At 42.0% G+C, this 5,749-nt stretch overlaps 1 pseudogene; it reads right to left on the bottom strand.

Annotated features, from left to right (window-relative positions):
- Positions 1–201: 201 nt before the first annotated feature.
- On the bottom strand, positions 202–1,814 carry LOC114205673 (DNA-directed RNA polymerase III subunit RPC3 pseudogene; annotated as a pseudogene).
- Positions 1,815–5,749: the final 3,935 nt, after the last annotated feature.

The following is a 5,749-nucleotide window of genomic DNA, read 5'->3' as shown; positions in this document are numbered from 1 at the left end:
CTCCTGGGATTTATAGCTTGAGAGGCTTTCACTGAATTGAGAAACAAATTAAATGGAAAGTCTTGAGCTGAAACGTGCAATTCCCAACAATATGTGGGGCTTAGACATTTACCAATTTTTTTTTTTTTTTTTGCATCAGGCACCTCCTTTATTTTTCCTTCCAATCTCCCCAGAGTTTTTGAGAAAGGCTCTTCTTCTGGGTCATTGTCTCTTCCTGGTGCTCTCAATATATGACTCCAACAGGAAGATGGTTTCATCCGCCTGGATCTCACTGGCATCCAACTTGTTGACATTACACTTCAGGGTTTGTAGCTGCTGGCATTTGGGTGCTGTGATCATCTCCTCTATTTCTTGGAGCTGTACCTCCTCTACACCTGTAGCCTGCATAGATGCAATGATGGCTTCCACCCTCTGAGACTTTTCTAGTAGACGCTTGTTCTCTTTGGTTTCAAATTGTCTCCTTTCTATCAAGTTGGCTATGCTCTTGTAGCACCTGTGCAGCAACATTCGGGCAGCTGACAGGATGTTCACACTGTATAAATAGAAGGTCCTGGTTGGGGCATGGTCTGGCATTTTGGGAATTTCCTAGAGTGATATGAAATTTCCTGAGAGCATCTTGTAAAGCATATCCTTTGCCTCCTTTGCTGGAATCATTGCAAAGTCTTCTACCTGCTTCTGTTCCAGGTGTTTCTTTTGCAAAACTAGAAGGATTATTCTGGCACAGTGAGACCCAAACCTCTCCTGTATGACAGACTCCAGAGTGGCTGTGGCTAGGGATCCTAGAGCTTTATGCAGGTTGATGACATACATTCCTCCACCACTGTCGCCAGACTTTCCAACAAACTCTAGTGGACCATCTGCCAGTAGAGTGAGATACAGATCGAGAACTTGTTTAAAGATGTTATAGCCAACAGGTAGGGATCTGAAGATCTCATTGGAAGACAGTGGCTGGGTGAAGGGGTCAGTAGAGGGAGTGGTAATCTCACTCATCCGAAGCATGGTCCACATGACCTCGCTGCTGGTCTGGTCCATCCTGTTGGCAACTTTGCTGACAATGGCTCGGTCACGGAAGTGCTGGTGGAATCTGTCAAGTTTGGCCTGCCAATAAATCTCATCATCTGGAATGGGCTCTTTGTTATCTGTGCTATATTTTGGTCTCTTGGCTTTGGGCTCCCCAGCAGCATCTTCATCAGATGATCTTCTCCTTTTACCTTTCCCCATCAAGCTCAGTTTAGGAACCAGGTACTTGTCCTTTTCACTGATGACAAGAATGGGGGCAGGTCGCGGTGGCCCCGGGTCTGAATTCTCAGTGACAGGTATCCACGGGCAACACTGTACAAAGTGTGTGTCTGCTAGCTGCACAAATGTGTTTGATACCTCAGCATAGTCCATGGTCTTGCCATCCTCCATAGTCTCCGTGAGTCGGTCGGCCGTTGACATTGTCATTTTGCCATTCAATAGCAGCTCCTCCACAATGAGCTCTCCAGTGCTCTGGAGAGTGTTCTGGCAGTATAGATGTACTGGGGATACCTAAGCATTTGCAACACCCCGCTGCACTGGGCTTCATACTCCACTACACCACGTTTGTGCACTTGATATATCACCAGGTTATACTGGATGAGCATACAAAGGGCTTTTTTCACCTGATCCAGTGATGTTCCTGTGTTGTGGGCAATTACTCTCAGTGGCTGGCTGACAGTTCTGATTAGGTGGACTCCAATTTTTTCTACAATCTCTCCAAAATGCTCTTGCAGCAACAAAGAGCAAAGTTTAATTTCTGCTCGAGTCATTGTACTGAGGAGTCTTAGAGCTCTGGGTCAATGCAATCTAATGCCTCCAAGTTGCCCACGGCGGCTTCTTGTGGCTCCTGCTGGCCGCTGGGGCAGAGGGAGAGCCCACGGCCCTTTCTCGCAGGAGGACAGATAGCCAGGAGCTACCATACATTTTTCAAGATCAAAATGTATATCAAATCTCAACTAGATGCTAGGTACAATGTGGCACAGTATGAATAAGAGATAGTTCTGACTTCAAGAGGTTTACAAATTAGATGATTTGAGGAACTGTTGTGTAGTTTTTAACATTTTGGGGTCATGGACCTTGGGTTGGTTAGGATTCAATTTAGCTGGAAGTGACAGAAAATACCAAATAACTATGGTTTAAACAAAGTGGTAGTTTATTTTTACTTCCTGCAAACCTGGGCAATCTGTAACTAGAATGTCACCCTCATGATTGCCAAGGCTGTAGATTTCTAATATTTTTTCTTGTCATCTTCAACATTTGACTTCCTCCTCACATTCTCAGATGTCTGGTGAAGCTTCAGCCATCATGTTGGTGGAAGGAGGATGAAGACCCTCTCTTCTTATTTAGTGACAAGACCACCTATTTATGCCTTGCTGTGAGGGAAGTTGAATAATAGAGTCTTTATTTTGACATTTCTGTTCTCAGCTAGAAATGAAGGGAAGAATGGATATTGGGAAGGTTGATAATCATCATTCTATGTGACAGATGCCTTTAAGAATCTTTTTAAAAACTAAGACCCCTTTAGAAAAATTCATATATGCACACACACATTTCAGTATGATTTTAGGGTTTTTGCAGACTTTCTCTCCCCTTGAGTCCAACCAAATTCTCTAGGAATATGAAAATGCATCAATGATAATTTTCAGCAGCACCACAATTGTCACAGGTAGGATTCTCCAGGAAGGAGAGCTGAGATGAAGTTAGAAGTTTTAAAGGATTTGGGGGGCGGATAACACTTGTAGAAATAATAGGAGGGGAAATATTGGGTTGGGCAGGTGGGAGCCATCAGATAACTATGTAGGGCTGAGAAAACTCTGCTAATGCCATGGGGGCAGGTACTTTCCAGCTCAGGTTGTCTGTTGGAGAAGTCTCACACTGGGCAGGAATGGCTTGGCCCTTACACTACTGCCTTGTTCTATCACTCATTGAAGGCCTTCTGGGTTAGAGTGAGATCTTGGGGGTAATTCTTAGAGGGGATCCTAAAGGAGATATAAGCTGGAAGCTATCTATTAGTCATAGTCTTTGCAGATGAGCATCGAGTCCTTCCTTGAAGGAAGCTGAATGGTGCATCTTGATGTCTGCCACAACCAGCTACCATTCAGAGGTTTAAATTGCCATAGGTCCATAAAAGCCAGCTGTGGGTGTTTATGCCACTCTTGTAAAATTGTACCTCTAGGTTAGCACTGACATTCTTGGAGATCTTCCTCATTTGCTTATCTTGCATACTGAGTTTATGATAAAGCCATTGAACAATGCCTCCTGACTCAATCACTTTGGCCATTTGTAATGAATAGCTCAAGAAAGGGTCAGGACAGCATCACTCTAGGATAGGGAAATGGAAGAGAAGCTTCATCACCTGAGCCATCCATGGCTGAAACATCATCTCTATGACCACCTACTAACCTTAGAGGGGCTAATGCTGGTCAACAGTCTGAGTCATAGACACCTCCATTATTTGAGAACAAGTTTCGTGGTAACAATTACTCATTAGGGCAAAGAGTGACATGCCACTGCTCTGTGTCCAGTTCAGGGAGGAAGAACACAGACCCTAAGGAACGGTGACAAAATGGCTTAATTATTAAAATGATCAAAATGGAGCTCAGTTAATATTGTAGAAGTTTAGCTCACATTCTGTCATGAGTCTTGATTATTCACATAACTGAAAGCCTAGGAGCTGTATCATAATTAGGGAGGTATCAGCATGATGCTGCATAACTTATCTACAAACGATGAGCTTGCTTGGTGCCAGGAGGGCCTTTGCCATGACAACATGTCAACCATCTAGTGAAAATGTGAATTTAAGTTGTACAGTGTCATTTCTTTCTTATTGGACAACTGCCGAGGGTTAATTTAATTATACTCTTTGGTTCATGGCATACTAACTCATTGTACTATACAAGGCTTCATCCTTAATTTAATTTTATTTTCTATTATTCTCAATCCCAGTCCCCACCCCTACGTAGGCATTCCTTCTCATATGGTTGATACCTGTACTTCAGTAGTCTGTATTCTTGTAATCTGTAGGGTTATGATGTGGGTGTCTGTATTTTAAATTTCTTTAAACTTTATCAATCCCCCTTAATTTTGAAAAAACTTATCATCATGTTTTAAAGTTATACTCATGTTGCTATACATCGACCTAGTTCCTTGCTTCTAACAGCTGCCTAGAATTCGAGAGCATGCCTCCACACCACTTTTAGACCCCTTCCCTAGTGACACCTCTCTTAGGTCACTTCCAACTCCCTGATGCCACAATCAGTGCTTTTGAGAGTCACATCTCCTAAGATAAGACACATGAAATATAAGCAGTAACTTGATGCCTTTAAGGCATTTTCAGAGTTGGAACTACAAAACCTGCTGAAACAGGAAGCAAAGCTTCCAGCACAATGGTACTCCACAGGGTGCTGTGGTTCTCCTCAGGTCGGAAGACATTAGGCAATATCTGGAAACTGGCATTTGATCGTCATGACTGGCATCTAATGTTGCTGCAATACAAGACAGCTCCCAACAATGAAGAATTATTAGGTTTGAAATGTCAATAACACTGAGATTGAGAAACCTTATTATAGCAGAATTATTTTCAGTGCTGCAAATGTATTTCTTTTATGCATTCTTTGAGTTTTGATCTGGATTGCTTTTCTTGTTTCTGCTTCCTTACTATTCTGTTACACTGACATTCCTTTCCTCAAATTTCCTCTTTTATTTATTGTCTCTGACTTCTGTTCTCTCTTGTTCTTTTGTGGCCACCTGTTTTGATTGGGATCATTTCTTGGCAACTTCTTTCCTCATACCTGCAGCCAGGTCCTATTGAATGGCTTGATCTGACTTTCCATCCCAATTCTGCCTACTCCTTAATATAATGCAGTAATATTTCTTGATATAAATCAGTAACTTAATATTCTGATTCATACATCTGTGGAAAAGATGTTAGTTACCAAATAATCTCCATTCTCCACTTCTACCCTACTAATAGAACACCAATTTTATTCCAGGTGGAATTAATAAAATGTTAAATATCCAGACTGCCTTTTCAATTATTCGGGACATGTAAGTAATGATTGTTGGGTAGATCTTCCAAAATGTTCCTTAAAGAGCAGACCTACCATGCCTTTTTTTCCTCTCTCTCTACCTCTTCCTTATTTCTTTCTGTAATCTAGACATAATTATTGGCACTCCAGCAGCCATCTTGCATAATGAGGCAACCTTGATGGTAGAAGTCAATTGTAAAAATAGTGGAGTAAAGATAGAGTTTGGGTCCATGATGATAGTGCCACCACTACAACAGCCCTAGTTCTTACCTCTGGAATTATTGTATGTAAGAAAGAAACAATACTCAATCTTATTTAATGATAGCATGTGCTTAGCTCATGTGGATTCCCCCCCTCCCCCCGCCCACCCCAGATAGAAGGATGCTCTCAGTGTGCTGGCAAAATGAAGTTTGAACCTAGCAAGCTAAAGATACGAATCCAAGACTGTGATGGACTCATGAAAGTAAATTCTCCTCTGTAAAGCCTCCCACCTCTCTGCCACTTTTTCCAGGTGATAGACTTTGACCTCACCTGCCCTCATGCTTCGAGATTCATGCCATCATAAGCATTCAATGTGAACTATCCACCCATGAAACCATCTTTTCTATTTCCAGAAAAATATTGTTTTAGAAGATGTTAACCATACATACATAGTACTTCCAGATATTGTTTACTTGGAAACATTAGCAAGAAGAAATGCC

Source organism: Eumetopias jubatus, unplaced genomic scaffold, assembly GCF_037043125.1.
Source record: "Eumetopias jubatus isolate StellerSeaLion01/CBP00866 unplaced genomic scaffold, mEumJub1_p1.0 scaffold_1, whole genome shotgun sequence".
Taxonomy (NCBI): Eukaryota; Metazoa; Chordata; class Mammalia; order Carnivora; family Otariidae; genus Eumetopias; species Eumetopias jubatus.
This window is presented reverse-complemented; position numbering and strand designations above follow the sequence as displayed.